At 41.6% G+C, this 19,289-nt stretch overlaps 1 protein-coding gene across 2 annotated transcripts in view; it reads right to left on the minus strand.

The window, feature by feature from the left end:
• The window catches only part of LOC121550072 (semaphorin-5A), a 203,419-nt gene extending 191,430 nt beyond the window's left edge, over positions 1 to 11,989 (minus strand). For both annotated transcript variants that reach the window (XM_041862193.2, XM_041862190.2), the window contains exon 1: positions 11,691 to 11,989. The gene's annotated coding sequence lies outside the window, so the exon portion shown is untranslated. The remainder of the gene's footprint in view (positions 1 to 11,690) is intronic.
• Between the last annotated feature and the right edge of the window lie 7,300 nt (positions 11,990 to 19,289).

Genomic DNA, 19,289 nt, shown 5'->3' on the forward strand with positions numbered 1-19,289 from the left:
GATCTCAATCCCATTGAGCACGTCTGGGACCTGTTGGATTGGAGGGTGAGGGCTAGGGCCATTCCCCCCAGAAATGTCTGGGAACTTGCAGGTGCCTTGGTGGAAGAGTGGGGTAACATCTTACAGCAAGAACTGGCAAATCGAATATTCATAGCAGACTTCGAAAAGGCATTTGATAAAGTACGATTAAAAATAAAGGTGTCATTGTACACTGATGATTCATGTTTTCTTTTAAATCCACAACTTGAATCCCTCCACAGCCTCATAGAGGATCTAGATACATTTTCTAACCTCTCTGGATTACAACCAAATTATGATAAATGTACTATATTACGTATTGGATCACTAAAAAATACAATTTTTAATTACCATGTAGTTTACCAATAAAATGGTCTGATGGTGATGTGGATATACTCGGAATACATATCCCAAATGAAATAAATGATCTCACTCCAATACATTTTAATAGAAAGTTAGCAAAAATAGATAAGATCTTGCTACCATGGAAAGGTAAATACCTGTCAATTTGTGGAAAAATCACCCTGATTAACTCTTTAGTATTATCCCAGTTTACCTATTTGCTTATGGTCTTGCCTACACCTAGCGAACAGTTTTTTTAATTATATGAGAAAAAAATATTCCATTTTATTTGGAATGGCAAGCCAGACAAAATTAAATGGGCCTATTTATATAATGCATATGAATTCGGAGGACAGAAATTATTAAATATTAAAGCATTAGACCTATCACTAAAAGCTTCAGTCATACAAAAGTTATACTTAAATCCGAACTGGTTCTCTAGAAAATTAGTAAGATTGTCTCACCCAATGTTCAAGAATGGCCTTTTTTTCCCCTTTATTCAGATTACAACCTTTCACTTTAAGTTATTTGAAAAGGAAATAATCTCCCAAATATCACTATTTCTAAAACAAGCCATAGAAAGTTGGTTGCAATTTCAATTGAATCCTCCAGAAACGACAGAACAAATAATGCAACAAATATTGTGGTTAAACTCAAATATACTAATTGATAAAAAACTTATTTTTAAAAAAAGGTATAATCTTCGTAAATGATATTATCGGTAGGACTGGTGGAGTTATGTTGCACATGCAGCTAACAAAAACATATGGAAATGTCTGCTCTACCCAAAATTAAAACCAAATAATTGCAGCATTACCGCAAAAATTGAAAAGGAAAGTGGAAGGGGGAAAAAGTAAGGAACTTGTCTGTCGGCCTTGCATTAAAGAATATAATTGGTTAAAGATAATTGTGATAAATAAAAAAGTATACCAGTTTCATTTAAGGACCAAAGGATTGACAGCCATCCCATATAGATTGAAAAATAGTTGGAAAGAGATTTTTGACGTACCGATTCCATGGCATAGTGTTTATGAATTGGGCTACCGAGTGGCGCAGCGGTCTAAGGCACTGCATCTCAGTGCGTGAGGCGTCACTAAAGACCCCCTGGTTCGATTCCAGGCTGTATCACAACCGGCCGTGATTGGGAGTCCCATAGGGCGGCGCACAATTGACCCAGCGTCGTCCGGGTTTGGCCGGTGTAGGCCGTCATTGTAAATAAGAATTTGTTCTTAACTGACTTGCCTAGTTAAATAAAATAAAATAAAAAATGAATTGATACGCAAAACGACGCTGGATTCAAAACTTAGAATTTTTCAATTTAAATTATTATTATTATATTATTATTATTATTATTGCGACCAATATAATGTTATTTATATGGGGGATACAATCTTCCCAGCTCTGCAGATTTTGCTGCGAAGAGACAGAATCATTAGATCATTTGTTTTGGTACTGTCCATTTGTAGCTTGTTTTTGGATACAGGTCCAGGAATGGCTAAAGGATTGCAATATTTACCTGGAGCTAACCCTGCAGATAGCACTACTGGGTGACCGATAATATAATAATACTTTTAGCAAAAATTATTATTTTCAATTTATGATCTGTAGAAACAATGAGAATAGAAAGGTTCAGAACTTGTAAAACAACACAGTACAGTTGAAAAATATATGGCAAATAGAAATCCAATATGGATGGTGTTAAGAGATAGATGGGAGGTGTTGAATGGAGTTGAAGGATGGGACTAATAACAACTAACAACAACTAATAACAACAAGATAACTAATGTAAAGCATACTGTGTCCATAATAAGTATATAGGTTATAGGTTGAGAGCTTTTGTGAAAGAGCACAGTTAGAAAAATATGGCATATAGAAGCAAACCAGATGGACATCATGAAAATGATCGGAGGAAGTTCAGGAGTAAAAACAACAAAATATTATTATTGTAGAATTTACTGTGTCCATAAAATGTATATAGTATGTATGGGCTGGAAGTAGAGGCCTAAGCGTTGTTGTTCACTAGTTTACTCCAATTGGGGAAGGGGTGGTGGGGTTGGAAAGTAATGAAGGGAAATATAATCTTAAAAAGGATATGTGTGTGTGTATGGATGTATGTATATATGTATGTATGTATATATATATATGTGTGTGTATGTATGTGTATATGTGTATGTGTGTATATATATATATATATATATATATATATATATATATATATATATATATATATATATATATATATATATATATATACAGGGGAAAAAAGTATTTAGTCAGCCACCAATTGTGCAAGTTCTCCCACTTAAAAAGAAGAGAGGCCGATGTAATTTTCATCATAGGTACACGTCAACTATGACAACAAAATGAGGAAAAAAATCCAGAAAATCACATTGTAGGGTTTTTTATGAATTTATTTACAAATTATGGTGGAAAATAAGTATTTGGTCAATAACAAAAGTTTCTCAACACTTTCTTATATACCCTTTGTTGGCAATGACTCAGGTCAAACATTTTCTGTAAGTCTTCGCATTTACACACAGTTTTGCTGGTTTTTGGCCCATTCCTCCATGCAGATCTCCTCTAGAGCAGTGATGTTTTTGGGGCTGTCGCTGGGCAACACGGACTTTCAACTCCCTCCAAAGATTTTCTATGGGGTTGAGATCTGGAGACTAGGCCACTCCAGGACCTTGAAGCTTCTCACGAAGCCACTCCTGCTTCTGCCGGGCGGTGTGTTTGGGATCATTGTCATGCTGAAAGACCCAGCCACGTTTCATCTTCAATGCCCTTGCTGATGGAAGGAGGTTTTCATTCAAATCTCACGATACATGGCCCCATTCATTCTTTCCTCCTTTACACGGATCAGTCGTCCTGTCCCTTTGCAGAAAAAACAGCCCCAAAGCATGATGTTTCCACCCCCATGCTTCACAGTAGGTATGGTGTTCTTTGGATGCAACTCAGCATTCTTTGTTCTCCAAACACGACAAGTTCTATTTTGGTTTCATCTGACCTTATGACATATGACATTCTCCCAATCCTCTTCTGGATCATCCAAATGCACTCTAGCAAACTTCAGACGGGCCTGGACATGTACTGGTTAAGCAGGGGGAAACTTCTTAGCACTGCAGGATTTGAGTCCCCCTGGCGGCGTAGTGTGTTACTGATGGTAGGCTTTGTTACTTTGGTCCCAGCTCTCTGCAGGTCATTCACTAGGTCCCCCCGTTGTGGTTCTGGGATTTTTGCTCACCATTCTTGTGATCATTTTGACCCCACCGGGTGAGATCTTGCGTGGAGCCCCAGATCGAGGAGATTATCAGTGGTCTTGTAGTGTCTTCCATTTCCTAATAATTGCTCCCACAGTTGATTTCTTCAAACCAAGGTGCTTACCTATTGCAGATGCAGTCTTCCCAGCCTGGCGCAGGTCTACAATTTTGTTTCTGGTGTCCTTTGACAGCTCTTTGGTCTTGGCCATAGTGGAGTTTGGAGTGTGACTGTTTGAGGTTGTGGACAGGTGTTTTTTATACTGATAATAAGTTCAAACAGGTGCCATTAATACAGGTAACAAGTGGAGGACAGAGGAGCTCTTAAAGAAGAAGTTACAGGTCTGTGAGAGCCAAAGATCTTGCTTGTTTGTAGGTGACCAAATACTTATTTTCCCCACATAATTTGCAAATAAACAATTATTAAAAATCCTACAATGTGATTTTCTTGATTTTTATTTCTCAATTTGTCTGTCATAGTTGACGTGTACCTATGATGAAAATTACAGGCCTCTCTCAATCTTTTTAAGTGGGAGAACTTGCACAATTGGTGGCTGACTAAATATTTTTTTACCCACTGTATATACAGTGGGGAGAACAAGTATTTGATACACTGCCGATTTTGCAGGTTTTCCTACTTACAAAGCATGTAGAGGTCTGTAATATTTATCATAGATACACTTCAACAGTGAGAGACGAAATCTAAAACAAAAATACAGTAAATCACATTGTATGATTTTAAAGTAATTAATGTGCATTATATTGCATGACATAAGTATTTGATCACCTACCAACCAGTAAGAATTCCAGCTCTTACAGACCTATTAGTTTTTCTTTAAGAAGCACTCCTGTTCTCCACTCATTACCTGTATTAACTGCACCTGTTTGAACTCTTTACCTGTATAAAACACACCTGTCCACACACTCAATCAAACAGACTCCAACCTCTCCACAATGGCCAAGACCAGAGAGCTGTGTAAGGACATCAGGGATAAAATTGTAGACCTGCACAAGGCTGGGATGGGCTACAGGACAATAGGCACGGAGCTTGGTGAGAAGGCAACAACTGTTAGCGCAATTATTAGAAAATGGAAGAAGTTCAAGATGACGGTCAATCACCCTCGGTCTGGGGCTCCATGCAAGATCTCACCTCATGGGGCATCAATGATCATGAGGAAGGTGAGGGGTCAGCCCAGAACTACACGGCAGGACCTGGTCAATGACCTGAAGAGAGCTGGGACCACATCTCAAAGAAAACCATTAGTAACACACTACGCCGTCATGGATTAAAATCCTGCAGCGCACGCAAGGTCGCCCTGCTCAAGCCAGCGCATGTCCAGGCCCGTCTGAAGTTTGCTAGAGTGCATTTGGATGATCCAGAAGAGGATTGGGAGAATGTCATATGGTCAGATGAAACCAAAATATAACTTTTTGGTAAAAACTCAACTCGTCGTGTTTGGAGGACAAAGAATGCTGAGTTGCATCCAAAGAACACCATACCTACTGTGAAGCATGGGGGTGGAAACATCATGCTTTGGGGCTGTTTTTCTGCAAAGGGACCAGGACGACTGATCCGTGTAAAGGAAAGAATGAATGGGGCCATGTATCGTGAGATTTTGAGTGAAAACCTCCTTCCATCAGCAAGGGCATTGAAGATGAAACGTGGCTGGGTCTTTCAGCATGACAATGATCCCAAACACACCGCCCGGGCAACGAAGGAGCGGCTTCGTAAGAAGCATTTCAAGGTCCTGGAGTGGCCTAGCCAGTCTCCAGATCTCAACCCCATAGAAAATCTTTGGAGGGAGTTGAAAGTCCGTGTTGCCCAGCGACAGCCCCAAAACATCATTGCTCTAGAGGAGATCTGCATGGAGGAATGGGCCAAAATACCAGCAACAGTGTGTGAAAACCTTGTGAAGACTTACAGAAAACGTTTGACCTGTGTCATTGCCAACAAAGGGTATATAACAAAGTATTGAGAAACTTTTGTTATTGACCAAATCATTATTTTCCACCATAATTTGCAAATAAATTCATTAAAAATCCTACAATGTTATTTTCTGGAAAAAAAAATCTCATTTTGTCTGTCATAGTTGACGTGTACCTATGATGAAAATTACAGGCCTCTCTCATCTTTTTAAGTGGGAGAACATGCACAATTGTGGCTGACTAAATACATTTTTTCCCCACTGTATATATTTGCGAGATAAAAAAAAACATATGGGGGATTGGAAGTTATGCAGACAATTACATTGATGGAAGTTACAATCTGTCTGAAATATTAAAGCTGATCTACCCCCTAAAAAATAAAAAATAAAAATAATAATAATAAATAAAAGAGCTGGCAAATCTGGTGCAGTCCATGAGGAGGAGATGCACTGAACTGCATGTATTTAATGAAGCTGGTGGCCACACCAGATACTGACTGTTACTTTTGATTTTCACCCCCCCTTTGTTCACATGTCTGTGGAACTTGTTCAGTTTATGTCTCAGTTGTTGAATCTGGTTATGTTAATACAAATATTTACACATGTTAATTTTGCTGAAAATAAACGTTGTTGACAGTGAGAGGACGTTTCTTTTTTTGCTGAGTTTAGAATACAATCTCACTAAATAGCTTGCACTATTCACAGATAAGCTGCTGATGTTCGTTAAGTAGAACTTGTCTCAGGATAATTATGTGTCAGACCTTGACTTGAATCAACCACATGGTGTGCCTTGCATACAGTGCCTTGAAAAAGTATTCATCCCCCTTGGTGTTTTTCCTATTTTGTTGCATTACAACCTGTAATTTAAATGGATTTTTATTTGGATTTCATGTAATAGTCCAAATTGGTGAAGTGGAATGAAAAAAATAACTTGTTTCAGAAAATTCTAAAAAATAAATAACGGAAAAGTGGTGCGTGCATATGTATTCACCCCCTTTGCTATGAAGCCCCTAAATAGCATCTGGTGCAACCAATTACCTTCAGAAGTCACATAATTAGTTAAATAAAGTCCACCTGTGCGCAAGTGTCACATGATCTGTCACATGTTCTCAGTATATATACACCTGTTCTGAAAGGCCCCAGAGTCTGCAAAACCACTAAGCAAGGGGCACCACCAAGCAAGCGTCACCATGAAGACCAAGGAGCTCTCCAAACAGGTCAGGGACAAAGTTGTGGAGAAGTACAGATCAGGGTTGGGTTATCAAAAAATATATACGAAACTTTGAACATCCCACGGAGCACAATTAAATCCATTATTAAAAAATGGAAAGAATATGGCACCACAACAAACCTGCTAAGAGAGGTCCGCCCACCAAAACTCACGGACCAGGCAAGGAGGGCATTAATCAGAGAGGCAACAAAGACACCAAAGATAACCCTGAAGGAGCTGCAAAGCTCCACAGCGGAGATTGGAGTATCTGTCCATAGGACCACTTTAAGCCGTACACTCCACAGAGCTGGGCTTTACGGAAGAGTGGCCAGAAAAAAGCCATTGCTTTAAGAAAAAAATAAGCTAACACGTTTGGTGTTCGCCAAAAGGCATGCGGGAGACTCCCCGAACATTTGGAAGAAGGTACTCTGGTCAGATGACACTTAAATTGAGCTTTTTGGCAATCAAGAAACACGCTATGTCTGGCGCAAACCCAACACCTCTCATCACCCCGAGAACACCATCCATGGTGGTGGCAGCATCATGCTGTGGGGATGTTTTTCATCATCAGGGACTGGGAAACAGAATTGAAGGAATGATGGATGGCACTAAATACAGGGAAATTCTTGAGGGAAACCTGTTTCACTCTTCCAGAGATTTGAGACTGGGACGGAGGTTCACCTTCCAGCAGGACAATGACCCTAAGCATACTGCTAAAGCAACATTTGAGTGGTTTAAGGGGAAACATTTAAATGTCTTGGAATGGCCTAGTCAAAGCCCAGACCTCAATCCATTTGAGAATCTGTGGTATGACTTAAAGATTGCTGTACACCAGCGGAACCCATCCAACTTGAAGGAACTGGAGCAGTTTTGCCTTGAAGAATGGGCAAAATCCCAGTGGTTAGATGTGCCAAGCTTATAGAGACATTACCCCAAGAGACTTGCAGCTGTAATTGCTGCAAAAGGTGGCTCTACAAAGTATTGACTTTGGGGGGGTGAATAGTTATGCAGCTCAATAAAAAAATATTTTGCATCTTCAAAGTGGTAGGAATGTGGTGTAAATCAAATGATACAAACCCCCCAAAAAAGCCATTTTAATTCCAGGTTGTAAGGTAACAAAATAGGAAAAATGCCAAGGGGGGTGAATACTTTCGCAAGTCACCGTATAACAACAATAGACGTTTATAGTGTTGACGGCTGATGCAAATGCTGATCAAAACAAACAGGTTTACGCAATATGTTATTTAGACAGGATCTCAACAATAGAAGCACTCAGCAAACAACATGTTGCATTCTTCTCCAGTAGCTATGGTAACACAGTCACCCTAACAACGCTGGCCTTTAAACAGTGAGCCAGCGACAGATGATCAAGTTTTATCATATTGTCAACATTTCCATTTCTCATTGTATCCCGCGGAAACAGCAATCACTTCCCCGAACCCCTGGGGTAGACATGGCAACGTGCCCATCTCGATAAACAGATAAATAAACATAGGCGATGAACAGAGAAGAGGAGAAAAATAATCATGCTTCTTATTTTGACAGAAATGTTCTGGGACAAATACAATATAAATTATAGTGCTTTACCAGGTTAGGTCATGCCAGCCTTACACCCGTCTCTCTGACAAATGGTTAAGGTTAGGTTTTGGGGGTGGGGTGGGGTGGGGGTGGGAGTGGGAAAACTGATGCTCAATCTGTGCCTACGAGCAACTTCTACCCTGATCCACAAAGGTGATCCCTAGGGGCAGGATCCCTAGGGGCAGGCTGTCTGTGCCAAGGTAATAAACCGTCAGCCGGGCGGCTCTTTGATACTCCAGTGTGTGTATACTGGTTATCAGCCTACAGAAGGACCTCTACTTAAACCAGAAGAGGCTACCGGACAGGGAAAAGAAGAGATAGTGACTAAGTGGATCTATATTTAAACTAAAATGGGGGACATAATAGAACAGAGCACTAGAGGGTTGGGGGGACAGGGAGGATATGTGTTTTTTATTTGGGATATAATGTTTGCTTCAACCAGCAGTAAATCAATGCCTGAGAGAATTTACGTCGGATTAAAATCCCATTTCAAACCAATGAATACAAGCTGATCTATTATCTTTATGTGAGGTTTTTCTCTGTAAGGCCAGTCTCTTTCAGTGGCCCTCTAGCCCGTGTCAGTTGAATGAGTGACTAAAGCATTTTTAAGAGCACTGAGGGACTGAGGGTAATGGCTGTTTAGCTTACACGCGCATGACAATGTCTCTTTTAATCCTAAACAGCATTCCGCCCCATGCTCCCAAGTCCCTTCCCCAAAGAGATGCCCAATCACAAAGCCGGTCAACAATGGTGCTGTCACTCAATCTGTCTCCATAGTGACCACACAGAACGCAGAGGTCCATGAGGTCACTTTCATTCCAGAATTCTCTGAACAGGGACTAATTGCTATGTTTGTGCTGGTGTTCCGTGTCAGTGAGCGGGCAAATTACCAGCACAGCGCAAATATCAATCACACCAGCTAATCATATGCTGCTATTCACACCAAACAACGAAAAAAGAGAGAGAGAGAGAGAGAGAGAGAGAGAGAGAGAGAGAGAGAGAGAGAGAGAGAGAGAGAGAGAGAAAGAAAGCGCTGAGAGAGATGCTTTCTCAGCTGCTCTGTACTTATCTGTAAGTACAGTTCACACTGGTGGTTATCTTTGTTATGAAGCTTGGGAGGGGAAAGGAAGGAGCAGGGAGGAGGGATGTTTTTGAGCATATATTGGTTTTTTTCTCTGTCCAGTTTCCCTTGTTGAAACTCAGCTGTAATATAAACCCAGTAACTTTGCCGAGAGGCATCCCATCAGATCATTTCTCGATTCAGCAATTTTCCCCAACCCTCTCTCTTCCCAGTCTCCCCCCTCCACTCTCCTTCCTCCCTTCTCGCTCCCTCTCCCTCTCACTTTATCTCATGTCTTCAGGGATTTTAGCAGTCCGAGCCGAGCAGGCCTTTCTGAGGGGTGAACTCTAGGAACTCTCTCTGCCAAAACTCTCAGAGTAATTCAACCATCTGGATGGGGTCACTGTTTGTCGCGGGCGCACAGTATGAGACAGCACCGCGTGCACAGCATCACAGTGAGGAGAGGCTCTGAGATTACAGTAATGCTGTGTTCATCAGAGCCACTTCCTTCAAGCCAAAAAACACATTAATACATCTTTGAAGCATCCATCATTGTGTCAAAGAATGGAAATGGCATTAAGACATATTGTTGAGTTGTTATATAAAAACAGCATATTCTCTGTTGTGATATAAAGGGATCTTTTTTTAGTTTAGATTTTTACAGCCACATTCATATTCTCTGAGGGCCTGAGGGTGTCTGAATGCACTCAGAAAATACATCTGTGAGTAAGGTATTAACCCACAGTGGATACCTCATCATCATAACCCACTCAGTATGATGGAAAGAGACATTCAGGATTCATCAGAACTCACATGTAGGCATGGAGGCCCATTAGGAGCCGATGCCGGGAGATAGACAGTTAGGTTTCTGAGGTGCTGTGAACTCACATAGTCACACACACTGTTACCGTAACCCCTTTGAAATTAACCACAATTGGGATGCATTTTATAGACCCTCTTAGCATATGGAAATAGACAATCAAGATGAATCATAACTCACATGTAGGGATGGCCAATTAGGAGCCAATGCTGGGAGCTAGACAGTTAGGTTTCTGACGTTTCACACACACTGAACAGGTTACATGCATACTGTTACCTCAAACCCTTTAAATGTCCCACCATTGGCCTGCTTCGAAAGACAATGTGTTGGAGTAAATAGTTTTTCTTGAAAAAAGGCATTGTATCTCCTTGTCTTTGTTTTCTTATGAAGTCTCACATTTGGCACTACAGGCCTACTGTAAACAAGCCCAGTCTCAATATGAATGTCCTTCATACTAACTAAAGGTTAGTATATGTAATGGGCTGACAAGACATAATCTGTGGTGTTGAATTAGAATGGATGGCAGTGTACTGTAGCCTACTCTTATTGAGGAGTGCCAAGGCAAATGTTGCCCACACAGCAAGTGCCAATCCTGATGCATCCCAAGTCAACAGAAGGGATATGGAAGAATTTAAAATAACTGTCAAGTAGTCAACAAAAATAAAGTGATATAAGGGGGTTCCATAACAAAATACAAAGTTACATCTGTTCAATTTGTAAACCTTGTCCAACATGATAGCAATAGCTTGTTCCCAAAGTCAATTAGAATAATTCGCAAGATATCCAACCATATTTCACTCCAAAAGTAATAATGACTTACTGTGCTTCAATTAAAGCTTAATTACTTGACTGTTGTTTTGTACACATGCAATGGGACCAGGAGACAAACCGATATTATAAGAAGTTAATGGTTTCAGAGTTAGACTGACAATGTAAGTATAGAACGTGACCAGTAGCCTCCGTCTGTAATTACACAGAACAAAATACGGTGTTTGCACACCACGAGGAACGAGCTATCACCACCAGTGGACATTTTGTTATTAAAATTAATATGTGAAAATGCAATTTATCTACATTGCGCAGAGGCGAGTAATTGTATTAAGTGCGTGTGAGATGAGTGAATAAGAACAGCGTTAGCACCGCCAAGCGGTACTAAAACCTTTTAGATAAACTTCTACACCGGGCTTTTCATATTATTATGTGAATAATATCATACGGACAACATTATTGTGATTATTATATGTATTATACGTATTTATTGTAGCCTATGAAGTCGTGAATTGTGCACAGCAATAGAAAAGAGCAGGTGGAAACGTTAAATATTTCTCCAGTAATAAAATCTACTCCAGAGATTACAGTATTCAGACTGCAAAACGGCAAATTAACCAGTTCAGCATGTCCAGTGAAAGGTCTAATTTGGAAAGAAGAAAAGATCGGCATGGTAAAGCATTTCAAATGCCAAGATTTGTAAACCACTCACCTAGTGAAGTCTCCAACTACTCCTATTCATCTAGCAGGAGAAAAGCTGCAAGTCTCAACCAGTCTGAAGAAGGTGAGTGTTGTTGTAGCTCAGGAAAATAAACGGTAAAGGTGGAGTAATCCCAGTTTGCGTTCTCCTATAAAAAAAAAGTCCAGTAACTCCGAGCCAGTCTCTGATTGCTGTGCATCTCTCTCTCTCTCTCTCTCTCTCTCTCTCTCTCTCTCTCTCTCTCTCTCTCTCGCGGTCTCTCTAGAGTGGTATATTTCTGTCACGGTGCCTCCTCGCAGCAGCACAGCGCACTGTTTGTAACTGGACACTACACTGCACTGCTCTGCCGCGCTCCGATCCACCTCACAGACAATAGCCTCGGTCACGAGACATGCACGCAAGCCAAGAGACGCAAACTCTTACAACTTTGTTATAACTGTAGCATGAAGGGAAATCAGGCAGAGTTTTGCAGAGTGCGCGGCTCTGTGAGTTGCTGCGTGCAATGCAAGCGCTCTGTGATAGACATCGGGTTCGCAGGATTTTAAAAGGAACTGAAGGAAGAGTGCGCCCCCACATTGCCGCGTCCGTTCATTCACACAGTGGATGAATTGGCCATGATTCTAGCATGATTCTGGAAGACGTGGCAGGCAGCGGCGCACAGCCGTCCTGCAGGTAGATTACGTACTGTAGACGGATACAATAAGGGAACATTGACCCATGAGATCCCAATGTTTTGGGGGGACTATACAAAGTGCATTTTCTAGGAGACACTTTTATGCATTTAGGTTTTATGTTTGTTTCACATTAAAGGGCAATTCCACCCCTTTTCAAACTCATTTTCATTATCTCCAACACAATTGCGTCTACATGTGAAAACGGCACATATCTACGTTTTGTAGGAAAAATATATAAAGTTAAAATGTTCTACTGGATGACATCATCAACTTGCTGTGGTTTTGAAAATCACAGTTAAAAAAAGGTTTAAAACTACTCTATGTGATGTCACAGACTTCTTATCTTTATAACCACAGATCATAGAAATGCTGTTTTCACATAAGAGGCTGGTTTGATGCTGGAGATGGATGAGGTTGAAAGTGGCAGAATTGCCCTTTAATATTTTGAAAGAGTGTTGGTTTATCCAAAATTTGTTGACTATTAGGCTAACTGTCTGAAAACGTTTTTTATTTCACAACTAGTCTCTACACTTTCTAGATTTACCATCCAAGTCCAACTGTTTATCGAGAGACACTTTGTGCACCAGGTAGACTTAAGTGAAACAACAGTTCTACGAAAACAGCTCCTACTTTTGACAGATAGCCTATTGTTTGGATTGTATTCAGGTCAGATGCGAACAGCACAATGTTTTTAATAGGTCTTTCAGAGAAACAGCAGCTTCCTCGTGAATAGGAAATACCAATACAAAACTCTGTCAAAAGTCATTGGTCCATTTCAAATCTTAACTCACATCCACACCTTCATATACATGCACATGCCTTGAGTGTGACATCTTCAATTCAATACCTTACTTGTAATGTTTATCCCTGCAGCCAAATTAACGTGTGTCAAGCTGTGCACACACACGGCCAATGTGAGTGACATTCATCCTGTTTTGACACTATGTCAGAGAGGCGACGTCTGCTGCTTTGAAAGATGCATTTATACAAGTCAAACATAGACTGTTAAATAGATCTCTGCCTCTTCATGTACTGGCCTGGGTGAATACAGATACAGTATGATAGGCTCTCTGTACCCACACATCTACATTCAAATCAGGAACATTTCATATAAAAATGCAAACCGCCCCCAATAGAGGATAAAGTAAAGCTGAGATTTACATTTCAAGTGGTATTTCTCTCTCTCTCTCTCTCTCTCTCTCTCTCTCTCTCTCTCTCTCTCTCTCTCTCTCTCTCTCTCTCTCTCTCTGTCACGGTTTCGGCCGAGGCGGCTCCTCCTCCTTGTTCGGGCAGGTTTCGCCGGTCGTCGTCTCCGGAGTTCTAGCTGCTACCGCTCGATGTTTCGTGTTTGTTTGGTTTTGTCTGTTAGTCACACCTGTTTTGTGTTAGGTCTCATTTAGCACCCTATTTAGTTTCCTTGTTGTTAGGTTTGTGTTGTGTGTGATTGTTCGTGTCGTGGTTGCGCTACCCGTGTCGGTACGCTATTTTCCTGAGCTTCCTCCTTGTGTTGTGAGGAGAGATTTACGCACCTGTGTGTGCGCTTGTATTTACGCCTGTGTGCGTCTTTTGCCTCCGGGCTGTTTTGGATTACTTTTCGTGCACAGTAAAGTCTTGTTGGACTTACCCTCTGCTGCCTGCGCCTGATTCCACACCACACCCATACACAGCACCGTGACACTCTCTCTCTCTCTCTCTCTCTCTCTCTCTCCAATTGAAAGGGCTTTATTGGTATGGGAAACATATGTTAAAATTGCCAAAGAAAGTGAAATATTTAATAAACAAAAGTGAAATAATCAATACAAAATGAACAGTAAACATTACACTCACAACAGTTCAAAAGGAATAGAGACATTTCAAATGCCATATTATGGCTATATACACTATATATGTGAAAATAGTTAAAGTACAAAAGGGAAAATAAATAAACATAAATATAGGTTGTGTTTACAATGGTGTTTGTTCTTCACTGGTTGCCTTTTTCTTGTGGCAACAGGTCACAAATCTTGCTGCTGTGATTGCACACTGTGGTATTTCACCCAATAGATGTGGGAGTTTATCAAAATTGGATTTGTTTTTGAATTCTCTCTCTCTCTCTCTCTCTCTCTCTCTCTCTCTCTCTCTCTCTCTCTCTCTCTCTCTCTCGCTCTCTCTCTCTCTCTCGCTCTCTCTCTCTCTCGCACAGAATGCCGACCAACACAAAATGCCAGTGGTCAGAGAACGTTAGCATATTTACAGGGCTGAGAAAAGGCACGGAGTATAAGTCCTACAAGATATATGACGCGTTTGTGCCTCAATGCCAGGGAAGGACTGGATAAAGAGCAGACAGAACACATGGGGGATCACAACCACTGCTTGATCCTACAAATGCCACTGTGACATCTAGTTCTACACATTACTCACTAGCTGTCAAAGTGTTTCTAAGAAAATCTTACTTACTCAACATCATCAGCACTATAACGTAGAACGAACAATGATTTGAATTTATATTTCACCTTTCACAAGGTTTAAAGCACATGGAGGTAGTAACTCACTGCTATAACCCCCAATGTGTAGCATATCACCTACTGTTTGATTCTGCCTCAGTCTGGATCTAGCCTAAACTCCAACAAAAACCCTCTCCAGCCGGAGAACTCCTAAAACCCCCTCCTGAAAGGGTTCTTTACCTCGGCTTTAAGTGAGATTCTTTAACCAGACAATGGTGGGTCTTAACTGAGTCCCCAGCTAAATGGGGCCGCTGATGGATGGCTGTTAGTGCTTCAGGGCATGGAACGGGCATGGAGACGGGAGCAATCACACACACACACACTGGTATTCAAGTGTCCCCCAGACCTCTCTGGTGTGTGTTGTGTGTGTGTGCGCGTGTGTGTCTCCTTAAACAGTATACATATTAACTGGGTGCCAGAGTCAGTCTAATGAACTGGAGTTGCCAAGCAACACAACAAAAATCTAGGCTAGGCATGAGTCCCCTTCCTCTCTTCTCTCCCTCTCTCCATCCATCTATCCCTTCACCTGGCCCAACTGTGTTTACTGTTGTGAAAGGTGTGTGTGTGTGTGTGCGTGTGTGAATGTGCACATGTTCGTGAGCTGTACCTCTGCCTCCCCAACCTCTATATATCTCCCAAATCGCTCTCCAACTGCAAACAGTCCATCTGTCAAACGACTACTGTTACACAGCCGCTGGTCAGCTCAGGACTGGACGGACTCTGGGAACCCTAAAAACAAACAAGCACACACACACACACGTATCAAGTTTACAGCAGCTGCAACAATGACTCAATCACCTTAAAAAAACTGTCTTCGGGGATGGGGTGTATGCATGCTTTTGATGATTGTGTACATATGGACCGTGGGTCAGATTGGATTGGGAAAAAGGGTGATGGAGAGGGGGTGAGGATGGGGTGTAGGAGGAGAAAAAGAGAGGCCCGAGGGTCAGGAGGAGAGGAATGAACAACGGAGGGATGGAGGGAGGAGTGCTGACCAACTGTGAATCTCTGCAGTCATCTTTCACCCTGCTACTGTACCTGCATGGGCCCAATGAGCCATCCCACACTGCACTGGGGCCAAGGGCAGCTGATTTCTCAGGCTTACCCAGCCTTGCCTTGCCCCTGCGGTGGCGAGGGAGAGGTCCCTGTAGCATCTGAGATCCAGAATGTCCTCTGTAACGGTAACTGCCACGGTCCAGGGGAAGAAGGATTGGAACAACAATGTCATAAACGTCAAGGTTCTCCATGATGTATTTCTGCTGTGGAAGACACAGTGAGGGGAAATGAAAGAACCCCATAGACCCAATGTCTCCCAGGTGTATAACAGAACACACCTGAACCGTAGATACAGTTGAAGTCGGAAGTTTACATACACCTTAGCTAAATACATTTAAACTCAGTTTTTCACAATTCCTGACATTTAATCCAAGTAAAAATTCCCTGTCTTAGGTCAGTTAGGATCATCACTTTATTTGAAAAATGTGAAATGTCAGAATAATGGTAGAGAGAATGATTTATTTCAGCTTTTATTTCTTTCATCACATTCCCAGTGGGTCAGAAGTTTACATACACTCAATTAGTATTTGGTAGCATTGCCTTTACATTTTGGCCCATTCCTCCTGACAGAGCTGGTGTAACTGAGTCAGGTTTGTAGGCCTCCTTGCTCGCACACACTTTTTCAGTTCTGCCCACACATTTTCTATAGGATTGAGGTCAGGGCTTTGTGATGGCCACTCCAATACCTTGACTTTGTTGTCCTTAAGCCATTTTGCCACAACTTTGGAAGTATGCTTGGGGTCATTGTCCATTTGGAAGACCCATTTGCGACCAAGCTTTAACTTCCTGACTGATGTCTTGAGATGTTGCTTCAATATATCCACATAATTGTCCTTCCTCATGATGCCATCTATTTTGTGAAGTGCACCAGTCCCTCCTGCAGCAAAGCACCCCCACAGCATGATGCTGCCACCCCCGTGCTTCACGGTTGGGATGGTGTTCTTCGGCTTGCAAGCCTTCCCTTTTTTCCTCCAAACATAACGATGGTCATTATGGCCAAACAGTTACATGTTTGTTTCATCAGACCAGAGGACATTTCTCCAAAAAGTAAGATCTTTGTCCCCATGTGCAGTTGCAAACCGTAGTCTGGCTTTTTTATGGCGGTTTTGGAGCAGTGGCTTCTTCCTTGCTGAGCGGCCTTTCAGGTTATGTCGATATAGGACTCGTTTTACTGTGGATATAGATACTTTTGTACCTGTTTCCTCCAGCATCTTCACAAGGTCCTTTGCTGTTGTTCTGGGATTGATTTGCACTTTTTGCACCAAAGTACATTCATCTCTAGGAGACAGAACGCGTCTCCTTCCTGAGCGGTATGACGGATGCATGGTCCCATGGTGTTTATACTTGCCTACTATTGTTTGTACAGATGAACGTGGTACCTTCAGGCATTTGGAAATTGCTCCCAAGGATGAACCAGACTTGTGGAGGTCTACAATTTTTTTTCTGAGGCCTTGGCTGATTTCTTTTGATTTTCCCATGATGTCAAGCAAAGAGGCACTGAGTTTGAAGGTAGGCCTTGAAATACATCCACAGGTATACCTCCAATTGACTCAAATGATGGCAATTAGCCTATCAGAAGCTTCTAAAGCCATGACATTATTTCCTGGAATTTTCCAAGCTGCTTAAAGGCACAGTCAACTTAGCGTATGTAAACTTCTGACCCACTGAAATTGTGATACAGTGAATTATAAGTGAAATAATCTGTCTGTAAACAATTGTTGGAAAAATTACTTGTGTCATGCACAAAGTAGATGTCCTAACCGACTTGCCAAAACTATAGTTTGTTAACAAGACATTTGTGGAGTGGTTGAAAAACAAGTTTTAATGACTCCAACCTAAGTGTATGTAAACTTCCGACTTCACCTGTATACAGAGTTTAGCAAAATCTGGGTGAGATTTAGATTTCTAATGGCCGCCATATTGGCACCAAATATGCCATTCTAGAATGCTAATTAGAATGTTTTCTCATTGAGCATTCCATGCCAACATGGTGGATTGTCTGCAGAACTGTGGTTTGGTAAATCTATTCTGTAGTGGATTTACGCTGGGAACTCTATAGCTATCCTATAGCTCCCTGTCTCTTTCATGACACCCTCTTTGTCCAATCCATCTTTAACTCATCTTCAGGTCTGTCTAGGGCATTGGCTTGGTCTGATGTAGTGTGTGTGTCTATCTATGCGCACACGTGTATGTGTGAGTGTATGTGTGTGTGTGTATGTTTGCATGTCTGTGTGTGTGTTTGTATGTCTGTGTGTTTGTGTGTGTGTGTTTGTGTGTGTGTGTGTGTGTGTGTGTGTGTGTGTGTGTGTTTGCATTTGTGTGTACATGCACTTGCGTGTATGCATTGCCTGTAAGTGTGCCCTCTGTCTTTTGTCATGGCTTCTACAACTTGATGGAGTGGAGCTGTGGCCTCCAGCAGCCAAGCAGCCCCAGAAAGAATGGACAGAGAGAGAGAGATAATGACATGGGGTGCTAGGTCCATAGGGTCATCTTACTCTACCTATACTCTGGCCGCCTAGATCCCTCACTGTCCTCCCCTGCTTCCACCGTGATGGATAGTAACCAGAATAAGACTGATACTTTGAGTTTTTGAGGAGATTTTGTTCCCTCTCACTCTCCCTTGGATGTGAAGTGGAGTGGGAAAGTTAAGAGCGGCAGAGATGAACTTTGTGAAATTCAATCATGAAGCGAAGGGCCGAGGAGGCGTGGTCCCCCGTCCACAGACAGCCTTTTAAATTACACAGAATTAATTAATGTCACAAACGACAATGGCCTGAAGTTGTAGGGAGCAATTATCTACATCACTATCCCATGTGATGGGAACAATAATCCACAGCAATGGGTACAAAATATGACCAACATTTGGGACCACTAATAGTATTGGTGACAGGGGCTTTAGTTTTTTGTAATTACTTAGACCTACTATCCAAAAACCAATATGATAAGAAACTTGAACTATTCATAATGTCCCAATATTATTTAGGTACAGTATAACAGCAATGGGTAGTATAATCAAAGTCTCTATCTCGTGTGCATTCCAGCGAGGCTTGAAACTAATCTCCTACAGTGAATGTTTTGTTTTCCTAGTGTAACAAGGACACAATGATATTCTCCCTTCATCTCCCCTCCTAACTCACCACAAGGCAATTTGTTTCTCTCAACACCGGATTGTGTTTCTGATCCTTCCCTGGCCTCTCCTCACAGCCCTGTCTTCTTCTGTCACTGGGTGTTATTGTGTCAGCTACACACACTCATAGCCCTGTGTCCTCAGTATCATCAGGTGACACACCTCCAACAGGACGAAACACACACACACAGAGGCTAGAATGCATTTACACACACAAACAGATGGAGAGTGTGGATGGTGTGTGTGTGTGTGAACTGTGATGGTCTCTGAG

This window comes from Coregonus clupeaformis, chromosome 34, assembly GCF_020615455.1.
Source record: "Coregonus clupeaformis isolate EN_2021a chromosome 34, ASM2061545v1, whole genome shotgun sequence".
NCBI classification, from domain to species: domain Eukaryota; kingdom Metazoa; phylum Chordata; class Actinopteri; order Salmoniformes; family Salmonidae; genus Coregonus; species Coregonus clupeaformis.